The sequence below is a fragment of the Neomonachus schauinslandi genome, chromosome 1 (assembly GCF_002201575.2).
Source record: "Neomonachus schauinslandi chromosome 1, ASM220157v2, whole genome shotgun sequence".
Taxonomy (NCBI): domain Eukaryota; kingdom Metazoa; phylum Chordata; class Mammalia; order Carnivora; family Phocidae; genus Neomonachus; species Neomonachus schauinslandi.
The window spans coordinates 26,363,084-26,377,750 of NC_058403.1; positions in this window are offsets into that span (position 1 = coordinate 26,363,084).

Sequence of the window (14,667 nt, forward strand, 5' to 3'; positions counted from 1 at the left end):
TAATGATTCTTCCCTAGTGCTCCTGATCTAGACCACCATTCTGAGAACGTGGAAAACAAAAATCAGCAAAGACAAAAATGATAGTCTGAGTAAAATTTAGACTTCTTTGACCAAAAAAAGAAAAGGGTTGGATTTACTTAAACATGTATAATGTGTTCCCCAATGAGAACAGAATAAAAAGAAACTATGAAATTTCTGGAGGAACAATTTAGGTCTTACATACACAGTGATTGAGACTTGCAAATTGACTTTAAATGTCTATAAGCCCATTCTCATTGGTTTTTCTCAATGGAATTGTTCTCTTGCTTGTTTTTATTCCAGACTACTAGTCTCTTTTCAGCTCCTTCACATAACTTACTTCCTCTAAGCCTAGACCTTTGAACATGCTATTGTCTTTTTCTGGCAGTCACTCACAAACAATTCATTTACCCTGCATATATTTACTGAACACCTATTATGTGACAGGCACATTTCCAGGCATTGGGGATATGTCAGTGAAACAAGAGAGGTAGCCCCACCATCATGGACTTATTTACCACAACTAGTGGTAGAATTCTTTCAGGATGTCTCAACCTCAGCACTATGGATATTTTGATCTAGATAATTCTTTGTCATGGGGTCCTATCCTGTGCAATGTAGGATGTTGAACAGTATCTAGCCTCTACCCATTAGATGCCGGTAACACTCCTCCAGTTGTAGCAACTCAGAATGTCTCCAGACATTGCCAATAGTCCCCTGGGAGGAGCAAAATCACCCCCAGTTGAGAAGCACTGGGTAACTTACTAGCAACTGTGACATTTGTGATTTTATATTTATTGTAGTAATTATTAGAAGACTGTCTTCTCCCACAAGATATACCTGTTCCCAAAGAACACATAATATGTGTTTTTCTTCTCCCCTTAATATTCCCAGCTCCTAGGACAATAACTAGTATATAGTAGACACTAAATAAATACATTTTAAGGGACTGAATGATTAAACCAATTGGCAAACAGCTTCCTTCTCTAAAATCTGTTAGAGGTTTTTATGTGTTCCATTAGCTCTTCCTGCTTACCCTTCAGCATACTTATTATACTGGATTATAATTGCCCACTGTTTGGTCTGTCTCACCCCTCTCTCATCCATCAGACTGAACATTCCTTAAGGGCAAAGAATGTGTCAGATCCATCTTCATATTCTCACTTTCTAGCACAGTACCTGACAGATAAATACCTAATGAATGGATGGATGAGCAGCAACACTAATAATCACTAAGCATTCAACATGGGGCAGGCGTCAGGCTAGCTGATTTGTGCTATACATATCCCATTTCATTTTTACAAAAAATTTGGATGGAAATTATATAATCTCCATTTTCACAGAGCAGGAGCCTGAAACTTAGATATTAAGAAACATGCCCCAGGCATGACAAGGTGCAGTTAGAATCTGAACTTTTCAAGGTCTGATGCAAAAACCAGGAGCATTACTCTGAGTACATAGGTGAAAATTTCTTGGCTGTGTCTATGAGAACCAGTAAATGAGTGAGTCAGGAAACGGCACATGGAAAGCAACCTGTTCTTTTTTTTTTTTCTTCTTCTTCAAATCAGATTTGACAGCATTTCAAATTACTATCTAAACCAAGCATTTCAGAAGAAACAAGCAAATCAATGTGTGAATGAGACGGTTTCCTGTTATCTAAGTTTTTTGGGTGGGCAAAATTTCACTTGAAAACTAAATACACAGTTAATAAACACTAACCATAGAATCCCAATTTAGTCAAAATTAAATTTTTTTTTAAAGATTTTATTTATTTATTTGACAGAGAGAGACACAGTGAGAGAGGGAACACAAGCAGGGGGAGTGTGAGAGGGAGAAGCAGGCTTCCCGCGGAGCAGGGAGCCCGATGTGGGGCTCGATCCCAGGACCCTGGGATCAGGGCCTGAGCCGAAGGCAGACGCTTAACGACTGAGCCACCCTGGCGCCCCAAAATTAAATTTTTTAAGTCAAATTTCTGTTTCTCTAGCTAATAATATTTCTGCCATGGGGTACTTTATTACAGAATCAACAGTAAGTTTCAAATATAAAAGTAGTTTTTACATTTTAAAACATTTGTTCTTCAAGCACTTTGACAGACTTACATTTTAAGAAATGACATGGTTTTGAAATCTAGTGGCTTAATAAACCATTAAAAAGCTCACACAAAACATTTTAATAATGTATTTACATTATTTTCTCATTTTTAATTTTTACATGGTATAAGATTACCAATTTTATTTCACAATTACATTTTTTCTAGTGACTGATTTTATAATTATTTTTAATATGCCTTTACTTCTCTTCCAGCCACAGATTAAAATGATACATGTATATATCGGACAAGATTTTTATCAGTTTTATAAGAGAACTAAAGACTAAAGAAAGAAAATAATTTCTGTCTACAGAAATTTTATTAAAAGGTAGAACTGAAAACATACTCTTGATTTTTTTGAATATCAGCAGGAAAATATCATAGCATAAAGCAGGTAATATAATAAAAATGACAATGTCTCAAGTATGGGCTTCACTATTTTTAGAGTATACTCATTTTAGAGCATACTCAAGCATACTTACAGTGTCCTTACAGTTCTGGAAGGTAGTTTTGGTAACAATTATTACTTTCCATGTTGTTGCTGAGAAATCTGAGATTTATATGATATGAAACACATTTCCAAGTTCACTGAGAAGGTAAATGGACTAACTTGAAGGAATTCACATTCTCTGAATGTTGGTTCCCACCTAATGTTTAACTACACTTGCTGGCTTATTCAAATGGATGATTACATAGATAGTACCTAAGAAAAATGGGAAGACTTAAGGGCCATTAGGTTAATATTCTAACCAAGTTCCAGTCTGAGGATGCTGTACTTTCTTGGTATTTATTCATTTTCTCTTTTCTTAAAACATAAGCATTCAATTCTATGACTGGTTTTGAAATTACTAAATAACGTTTGTTTGTAATTTTTACATGGTGTAAGTTTACCAATTTTATTTCACAAAAATCAATGACCTGTTTTAAAAGTAACTCAAGCTTCCCACCAGAAGCGCCTCCATAAAACTGAAGTTCTCCTAACTTGAGATCATACCTATAAGTACTTGTATCTTCTGAAGGCAGGTTTTTTTTCTGTTGTGATAGTTAAATTTATTGCAATCTACCCATTGCTCCAGTTTCATCTTCTTTTTATTAAGTGATTATCTGCTCAAATTGTTTCAATTACTTTCATCCCCTGGAGCAGTGGTTTTCGACTTGCATCTGCTCAGAATGCACTCGAGGGCAAATTCATCTTCAGAGTTTTCTCCCATTAAAGCAAGTGGTGCTTGTACTGCCTGCCGAAATACAAAGCCAGGACTTAATGTAAATTCCTGGTCTCTGAGCTTCCAAAGGACTTTGTATACCTTATCACTCATTTAGCATTTATGTAGTAAGACCTTATATTTATTAACTTTTCAAAAATTTAATATTATTTCTCCCCATACATGTAAACCACCAAGGTTAGGAACCTCATTATATTTCCTTTCATCTTAACAAGACTCTGCTCTAATGAATATAGTTGGTGCTCAGTAAATATTTGTTAAGAAGATTAGCTAATTTGACCATAAACTGATTTAACCAAAATGAGCTTAAACTCTCCCCACTTAAGATCAGAATCAGAATTTAAATGATCAAAGCATCACATTGTTTGCTACAAGTGAGGTTCAGTTTCATTCACATCATTAAAACAAACCTAATAAATTCAGCTCAATTCCAAATAGACTAGAATCCAAATAAGCGTTTACCAAAACATACGGTTTTAGGACATATGAGAAAGTGTAAGATGCCAAATAAAAGAGTCTGGGACTCTCATAACATCCAGTTACCCCTGAATGTACTTGGCAGCAACAATGGCAGGATGGAATTCCATCCAGGGCAATTCTATTCAAGGAAGAGCTCCCCACTCATATCCCTTTAGTAGCCTTTGCAAAAATTATGAAAAAAATGATGTTTGATTTTCTTCTCACCCTAAATTCAAACAAAATACTTCTTTCTCTTTGTTCTCTTTTCTTGTTTGGAAAAAAAAAATTAGGGGGGAAATGTTGACAGGAAAAAAAAAAGATTTGAAGTCAGGAAAAAGTAAGTATTGTATCATTCTTTTAAGTTCTCATGTTCCCTCAACTTGTTTACAAGCATGCATGTGTGTGTACACATACACTACGTATTCGTTTCACATAGATACATCACTGTTACATGTTTAATAAACATTGCCAAAATCTTGCGTTCGATACTATCTGAGTTATATATAAGTTAGAAAGGTTGAAAACATGTGAATCTACTCAAAAGTATTTGAATACCACAAAAAATGCCTTTTTATTGATGAGTTAATATCTACTATTCAATCTTTATATCTTCTCCAATAGTTGAAATATAGAAACAGCTACAGCAAGAATGCATAATTCCTAAAACTTGTATTTACCACGTGCTTAACATATGTTGATTAAATTATTATAAAAATCAGTTTGATTCAAACACTAATGGGAAGCAAAATGTGGAAAAACATGGCAAAAAAATGAGAGTTTGAGCTCAGATTAGCCATTCAAATGCAAATAACTAGTTTATATATAGACATAGACGTCTAGATATAGACATATAAATACCTAGATATACTTTGTGTTCTGAGAATGATTACTTACACACAGGTTATATAACTGCTACACGTTGAATCAGCTACTTCTAGTATTTTTTTTTTTTTTTAATATTCTCAAAAAAACGAAAATGAAAGCACTGCAAAACAGACTTCCTTAGAAGAGTCTCCCTTGATTATTTGGCTCAAGCCCTTACTTTAGAAATGAAGAAACTTGGATCCAAAACAGTTTAACTGACTTTCATTTGAAACCTGAAATACAAATCCATTTGTGGATTCCATTTCTAATAAGTGAGGAGCCTGGTTGGCAATTCTTTAAATAGTGGTGTTATTTACAGCATCCATTTCACTGAAAGAGATGTCCTTCATCTGCCTGGCAACTTGTTTGCCAGAGTCCTAAGGTTTCACCAATGCTAACTCCTGTCTGTAGTCTTTGCTTTGTTCCTGTGCCCATTCTTCAAAGGCTTGCTCAAATGCTACTCCTTAATGATGTCTTCTTTGGTCATCCCAGCTGGAAGTGATCTTTCCTTCCTCTGATCCTCCTAGAGCAATTATCACATTCTGTCTTGTAATTCAACATGGCTTAGTAGGAGTGAATGGATGGATTCTGAAGTTAAGCAGATAGGGGTTCGAACTTTGGTTTTGCTGCTCACAAGCAAATAAAAGGTAGGCATGTCAGCTTCTCTGAGCTATAATTATGGATAATTATAACTACTTTATTTGTTTTTACCCTGCCTGCAATATGTAAGAAAACATATTAAACTGCTAGAGAAGTTTTAAATCAATATGTCACATACACTTAGGAACTATTTCCTCTGTATCTTCAACATACATCCTGGACTAGACTTTTTCAAAATATGAAAGTCACATGGTCATGTATATAACTGTATTTCCTATCTCCCCAACCAGAAGATTCACATTTTCAAAACAGGGGCTATAGAGATTATCATATTTTATGTTCCATAGTGCTACAGTAGGTATTTGACAAATAGATGAAAAAAATGAGTGAGTGAATCAATGAATGGGGAATCAAATTGATCATTATTCTTATTGGAAACTCGATCAGCAAGTTGTCAGAAAGCATTACAAACTGTTTAATAGCTAAGTATTCATTCTACACAAGAATGAACTATTTTTGTTGCTCATGTTAAACCATCTAAAATGAAAAATAGACTTGTTCTATAGGCGTAACGAATTTAGCTCTTTTCACCAAGGGATATACACATTTGATTCATTAATGATTTCATATGGAAGTTGTTCAATGAAATTAAACTTTTATTAAAATGTGTACATGTACTGAATGTTTGAATTTATAAATATAAATATACCTGCAAAATTGTTCGATCGATGGGAGAAAATGCAATTTCTACTATTAAATACATTTATGATTTATTTTTCTCATATCAGCATATCATAACTCCTCAATATCCAAAGCCATCTAATAACTATGGATAAATTACAAATGTCTGCCATGGGCATGACACAATGCTTTGCATATTTAAATGCTTCAACACTCAAACCCTACAACCATAAAGCAGTATAGTCAACATAGGCAGGTTCATCTTTATGATGGGTTTTTATCCTCCAAAAGGGTTAATGCTCAAAGAATCCTTTGTTTTGTGACAAGTATAATGTGAGGACCCTCAAAACCCTGATTTATCATTGCTCCTTTTTTTCCCCCTCTTTCATTCCTGGTGTTATTTTTTAAGTGCTCGCGATCCACATTGGATAAAAAAAGACATTTGAGGTCGAGAGCTGTGGAGGTTCAGGGTGGGAGGGGGATGGCTATTTTGAATCTTGTGACAGTGAGGTTTCGTTCACTAAGGAGCTCTCTGTGGGTTTCTGGCATTGTAAGTGTTTTGTCTGCTTGCAAGCGAGCAGCTGATGGATGGGGAAAATGTTCATTGATTTGTAGTGCCTGCACTGCAGCCAACCAGCACTAGAATGAGGTGGCACCATCATGAATCTCTCAACTATGCATATTTATATGCAGCTGCTGTACTTCTAAACCTCCAGTGAATACAAAGTACTTGTGTGGCCACCAGTTCACACAATGCCGTCCTGCCGCATGCTCTGATTTAACTACTGTATGGAAGAATAGACTTGGGGGGCTCGGTGGGATATAGAAAGGAGAGGTAAGCATGGAGGGAGAAAAGACTCTTGCACAATTCCTTTTTCTTAGATAGTCAAGAGAATGAAATGAATGTGGGAACAAGTAGGGAACATTCTAATCAATGCTTTACGTGCTTGAATCTCAAGTTCTAAAATTGATTAATGGAAACGAAATCCTTTTAAAGATGGTGTTTTCAGGGAGCAAAGCTTTGGGACTACATGATAATGATGTGGTTAAAATATGCTGGCACCATTGAAATCATCATAGCACTGAGCTGTGTGTATGAGAAAGTCCCTCCCCTGGGTAAACCACAGCTTCGGTACAGAGAAATAGATGAGATGCTATACTTGACGGCAGTGGGGTGGTGGTGGGGGGGAGGGCGGCGGAGAAGGGGAGAGGGAGAGGGAAGGAGAAATAAAGAATCTTTAATAGCACTGGAAGGAAAATTTAAGTGAAGTGAAAATACGAGGTATTTTTAAAAATATTTATTTTAAATTAAAAAAATACAGATGAAAGAGAATTCATTTTAGAATGGAAAATGGAGCAGAAGGAGTGGTTTGGAAATATGAAAGCTATAGGGCAAGATTTGAGTGAAAGCTTAGAAGAAATGAAGGGATATACTGTGAGCTAGGAAATGAAATTTGAGGGATACAAGAAACAAAGAGAAAAGAATAGTCAAAATGAGAATCCTCTCTTTCAAACAGCACAAAAATACTTACTTGAGATACGTAGATACATACTTAGAATTATAGAGTCTAAATAGTTTTATAAAAATGTAGTTTTATTGGGCTGTAACATTTGTGGCACAATAAATCCGTAAGGTGGAGATGTTAGACTTGATCAGTAAATTTCATTTTCCCAGCATTTAGGGAGAAGGAATTAAAGAGACAAGAAAGGAATTGGGGAGAATTGAAAATCACATAAAACTAACAGCTACTATGAAATTTTTCTCGTTCATAAAGTTCTGGAGGCCAAATTCAGGTAAAAGCTATTAACAACAATAGTCCCACAGTGCATCTGACAGAAGTTCATTTTATTATAAGATTAGGGCTCAGCTCCAATATAAGCTGTACCAAAGCAACATCAAATGAAAAGTCAAATTCAATATCTGGGTACAGTTTGATTCCATTATCAAAAATAAGCTTTATGCTTTTCCATGTAGAGTTAAAGCACTAATTCAGCCCAAATTGCAGCTGCTCTTTTGATCAGAACATAAAATGGCCTTTTTCTGAATAATTCACTCTGAGTTTTCCAGGCAGGGTGTCAAACCTTATCTCCCATGGGTCTAGGGAAGATGGATTGAATCTTGAAAGTTATAATGCCAGAGCATATTCAATGTTGCTATTATATTCTAGCCATTTAGCCTTCATTAAACATGTTCAGATTTTTAAAACAATACACAAAACCTCAAAATTGATTAGGAGTTTCTCTCTTTGGGCACAGAAACACCCTTATAATACAGTAATATTAGACACTGGGCTAGCAATGTACTCCACCCAGTGGTGTGTCAGAGTAAAAATGCCTTTTATGAAAGTGAACCCTGACCTAATTTCTTTCTATTTTACAGCCCCTAGAGCAGTAAAATGTTAGATAAACATGTGAAATGTAACGTGAACTTTACTCCTCATAATGACAAAATAGGAAAGGCACATTAACCATTTTTGAAAGATCATGTCTTCCAATTTTTCAATTAAAAATAAGTAAAATCTTTAATACAGCTCTCATATAAGGATTATAAATAACCTAATCATCTTCATGTATATATGTGCATACATACGTACACACACACACATACATTGGTAAAAGCGACAGTTTCTGAGGTTACTAAGTTGCTGTCATTTAAACTGATACGTGATAAACCCCATTTTCCTGATAGAGAAACCAAACTTGAAGGCTAAGCAAACAAACAAACAAATAAAAAGGCAAGCCAAACCACTGATGAGTACTAGAATGCTAAGGAGAATGGGCTCCTCCCACTAACTACCTTACCTGGTTTACTGGTCTAACCAGAACATCTTGCCCAATCCTGTCGAAATATCTCAAGCTCTGTTTGTTTATGCCCTTGTTGCAGTTGGCAGAGAATAGAGGAAATACAATGGAATCTTTCTTTTGTGATTTATCTTTATGACGATCAAAGACCATTAGACATCAAAGATACTATGACTTGGATAAACAGTGTTCTGAGATTAGGTCCCCACCCCCACCCCCCAGGAAAGTACATTTAAAAAATTCTGGTTATCAGTTGTTTCTTACAAAAATTGAGCAAAAATAAAAACTGAATGAGTTTGGACATCTAATGCTTGATTGGAGTTTTCCCATTTTAAATATGGAGGCATATAAAAGCCCATGTTTCCATGTAACAGACAAAGAGAATGTAGTTTGAACAAAAACTGAGATAATATTATTGAGATAAATACATGGTGGAAAGGAACTTCGGACTACGTCACATGGCAACTCATTATTGTTATTCTAAATCTGCCATTAAACAGATATTTAATATTAAGCTAGTCACAATATTTTTGAACCAAAATTTCTTTACATCTTAAAAAATGTACTGTTAAAACCAATTTATTTCCACTGCCAAGGAAGAAGAGGATTAGTAATTCCTAATTCCGTTTGTATTACGAACCTCTGGAGAATCTGATGAAACCCAGGAACCCCTTCCCTAGCAAAATGTTCATATCCACAGACCCACAATGATTTGCATATAATTTGAGGTTTTCAAGACTCCCTTGCCACCGACTCATGTATTTATATGGAGACCATGAGCTTCATGTAATGAAGGTCTGGATAATCATTTATTAATTTGTGTAACTCAACCAATAGTCTAAATCACTTATTTCTGTCCTCAAGTCTTAAGCAAGGTGTCTGGCCCAGAGTTGATACTGAATAAGTTTGGGGCTTATGGAGTTGTTTTAAAATGAAAGCTCTGGGCTAGGGACTTTAAAATTGTAATCTGTTCTGAAAAACTGGAGTTAACATGAAAAGTAGAAACCAGGAACCACATTAACACATACTTAGTTCAATGAATATTCAGGATTTCCTGTGGTGTGATTTGACAAAAAGAGAACATTGTACAGAAATATTCATGTGTATGGAAATGCGGAGTAGGTGGTATCTTTACTGAATTTTATGTTGTTTTTATATAATGTGAATGTCTCATAAGTTCCCATTAGAAAAAATACTATATAATTACTCCATCATCGCCTCATGGAATACAAGGTTTTTCTTATGAAACACTTTTAATAAAAGGCGATGCAGAATGCTTACAGTCATTGTTCATTAACTAATTGACTCGTGTTACATATGACATCATCTGGAATATCACATTTATAGCCGTACCACTGTGAGTCTTGTCAAATATACAGTCCTGTTCAACGCAGCAAAGTAGAAAAACCAGATAAAATCTAAGCCCATTACAAAGTGGCTCACAGTAACACTGGGCCCAATTACATCCAGGGTCAAATGATGTCCCCAGTAGAGCATAACATCCCCACTATTACTCAGAGAACCCAAAGAGTAATGTTAGCATTACTCTCATTTGTGACATTATATCATGATTACATTGCACGATCAAGGCAGTTTTTCGAAGATTTAGCTTAACCAAGGAGAGACGACATTTGTAGAAGTGCGTACAAATTATGGAGAAATTTAACGTTGGAGGAGTTACCTAATTTTTCTGAGAGGCTTCTACTTACACAAAATATTCGACATAATAGTATCGTGATTTTTAAATGCCAGAATCAAGGTAAAGTGAATAGTTACATACCTGGTATATTGAACACATGGTAACTGCTTCATTATTATTCCTAGCATTAATAGTACACTCATACAACTAATTAAGTCTGATCACAGCAGAACTTAGACTCACTCAAACTTTCCTGTGCCCTTCCAGTAAAATAAAAAACCAAACCAAACCAAAACCCTGAAACTATCTCCCTAATAGACACGACTTATTATAAATTTGGAACATCTATTCACTAAACTAATGTTTCAAAAATAATTCTTACATGGCCAAATTTAGTTCCAAAGTTGCTTCAAATCATAGTTAGCATCTTCCTGCCTCCAACGTTTGTTTCTGAAAGGATAGCGGGCATAAAAGTTACCATCACGGGGCCTTTGCACCAAGTACAATGTTCAAAACAATCCATCCTTTAAATATTGTAAAAAATGTGTAGAGTATTACATAACTGCAGTGTCTACTTCTTGGAATCAGGATCTGATGACAATGATCTCACCTCAAATCAGTATTTGTGCAAATAATTGTTCACTGGTCATAACTACTGAGCCATATAGCAGGGCATTTTTGACACATTAAAAACTCTCAAAGGCATGCCTTTTTTTTTTTGCGTATATCTCTGTCACTATTGCATACATAGGTCACTGTTGAACAGGCATCTGTTGAATAGCAAAACATCTGTACTTCAGTCTGACACTTAAATATTTATGGAGATGCATGATTACCTCTTAAGTGAAATAATTTTATTGATTCTCCTTAGTTTTATTTATAGTAAGGAACTGTAATAAAATAATGGTTGGACACTTCATTTTATTTCAAAAGATGGAAAGATCTTATAGTTTTTCCTTTGTTTAATATTGACGTCTGTAATGCATGAATCTCTTTGGATTTTTTTTTTATTCTTCTGATTTGGAGTAGATACTGACAAAATTTGCTTTATCTTCAATGAATTAAGGTGCCTCCATTCACAATAAGAAAAATTTTGCTCATAATTCTTCCAGGAAGTTGCTTTGGAAGATACAAGACTATTATCAGAGGATAGATTTAGGAGATGGAAACATTATCAGAGGCGATAAAATGGCTCCCTGATAAACTCCAACTGTGCCCTGCTCCAGGGCAATAATAATTTGGTCATTTTTCAAATTAGTTTAATTCTCCTGACTTTTGCTTTGCCTCCAATGGCAGAAGGTGAGGAACTCTGAAATTGGGACAAAGGAGGCTCTATGTGTTTATACACATTATGAAGGGAAATCAAAGGTTATATTTATAGCTAAATTGAAAATTAGTTCTATAGAGAAACCTTGGCCTGGAAAATGAAGACCGATTTTGAATTTCTTTTCCAGCCTCTAGTCATCTCAGAGATTCACAATGATAGCCTGAGGCAGAGCATTCCCTAACTCTCTGTCTCTATTTCACCACTGAAAAAATAAGACCAACATTTCAGGCTTCCACCTTAGCTATGCCAGAATAATTTTGCAAAAATGAATGTCAATGTGCTATGTGCAAACACACAGTATCAATCTTAAAGGATACATGAATAACCTCTGAATTACTACACTGCAATCGAAGGAGATGATAAATAATTCACCTACCAGCTCCACAGAGAAACTACCAGCCAAATGCAATATACACAGTAATATTACCTATTCTTTTCCTTTGTAATTTGTGGAGAGTTGTGGGGATGGGATACTTTTCATTTGTCAGTTTGGATGAGACTTTGGCCTAACAATTTTGTCACCTAGGCTCGGTTGAAACCCAGCCTGAGGCTTTAACAAAACAACTAAAAACTCAGAACAAAGATTTTTCCACATATTGCCCCACCTGACATGAAGTGATGTTAGTTGTTTTGAAGTTTAGGAAAACTCCAAAAGATTAGAGCTTGACTTCTAATTAGTATTTCTGTAGCTTGAATGGGCTCAACGGTTATAGTTTTGTTGCACAATTTTCCAAAAAATGTCTTTTCATGTTTCTTCTTTGTATTTTTCTTATCACTCAGTGTCTTTACTATGTGCCCAGATACTTACAGTATACAAAGTCTTTTTTTTTATTGTGAACAAATTTGTTAAACAATCACATCCTTCAGCTTTATTTATAGCTTTTAGTGTAGATGCTAGGAGAGGATAAGAGTGTTAGATTTAAAGAAATTTTAATATTTTCCCTAGGACAGATTTTTAATATCACTTATTTTCTATCTATATATATTTTAAATGGTTGAATATATGTCATGATCATCAAGTCAAAATGCCAAAGATCAAGAAGGGGGACATTAACCAGCAAAGCACCATAAGAGATTTGAGTGTATCTGAACTTCAAAGTGATTAGGTGAGGAATTAAACATTAATTAACAGGAACACTTGAAAAAGTAGAGGACTACATCAGTGGTTTCCCTATGTAGTTCCAGATTTTCTACTTGTGGGTTCTCAGGCCACATCCAGGTATACTGAACCAAAATTTCAGTGCTAAGGCCTATGCATCTGCATTGCAGGCTCTTTCTATGATGCACAGCCAGGACTGGGAACCACTAGGCTAAATTACAATTAAAAAAAAGATCTATTTTTGAGACCAAGTGTTTCATAATAATATACACAGACAATTCTCATATTATGGCCCAGTACAGAATGGGTATAGACTTCATTTTGAGGTAGGATAGATCTGTTTTGAACGCTGTCAAGGGGATTTACATACTAAAGAATTGATAGGAACTTATTTTTTTTGCAGAACAATAAGGTAATTCCAATGTATCCTACCCTTTTGTTAAATCAGAAAGATTTATGAATCATCCATGGAGTCAGACAGCTGAAAAGAATGTAATGAAATAATAACACTGCATTTATGAAGCAAAATCCACAAGACATGTGAGAAGAGAAAAAAAATGCCACTCTCAAAACTAGACAGAACAAGTGAACAAAAAATAAGGGAGAAGATAGAGGATCTAGCCAATATAACCAAGAGGGTAGATCTAATGACTATACATTGAACTCTACTCCTAAGAATAGAGAATACACATTCTTCTCAGGTACCTACAGAATGTTCACAAAAATTGATCACATATTAAATTGCAAAGAAAATATCAGTAACTTCCATAAAGTAAAATATTATGAATAATACTCCATTATTATAAGGTAATTAAACAATAAATTATATATATTTAAAAAACAAACAAGAAAAACCTTTCTACTTGGACATTTAAAAAAAATGTTTTTACTAAATAACTTGGGTAAAAGAGGAATTTATAAATTGAAATGATAGAATTAAAAATAAAGTATCATAAGAATGGAAATAATAAAAGAAGAAAATGATCAGAAGATAAGATAATAGAAAAACAGTAAGTCTAATTAAAGTTGTATTATTATTTTTTAATAACAAAAGAAAAAAGCACTGGCTAACCTGATCAAGAAAAAGCAGTGAGAAAGTATAGGAAGAAAAGGATGCAAAATAAAAAAATAACAAAAGGGAAAAAAACTCATTGAAATCAAAGAAGTTAAAACATGCACACATGCATGCACACACACACACACAGACACACACACACAACTGCTTTGCAGAACTCTAAATAAATTTGAAAAACTAGATAGGTAGTAGATATTGCGAAATTGACTCTAAAGGGATACTTTACTCTATTTGAATTACAAATCTTAAACAGACCAATTTCCATAGAAGAAATACCCAGCAAGTTATCTAGGAATTGCTCCACAAAAAGCACCAGGCCCTGATGGTTTGACTTATATATATATATATTTGCCTACTTTCTATGACCACATAGTCTAAACTCTCTAGAAATTATTCCAGTACATTGAAGGAATTAAAAATTCATAATTCCTCTTGTGAAACAAGTAGAAAAAGATCATCTAATGGAATAAAGATACTATAAAGGAACAAAAAAAAAATCACTCATAATTAATTCAAGGATATAAATAAGATATTAACAAACAGGATCCAATGCCATTTTAAGAAAATAATGCACTATGACCAAATAAGCTTTATTCCAGGGATATATAATCATTTCAATATTTAGAACTTTATTACTATCACATATTATGCTATATCTAAGGGGAAAAAAATCATGATTGTCTCCATAGATGCTGAAAAAGCCTTTGAAGAAATTAAACACTCTTTCATTATTAAATAAACAACAAGAAATTAGGAATTGAGGGATACTTTACATACATATATATTGAGAG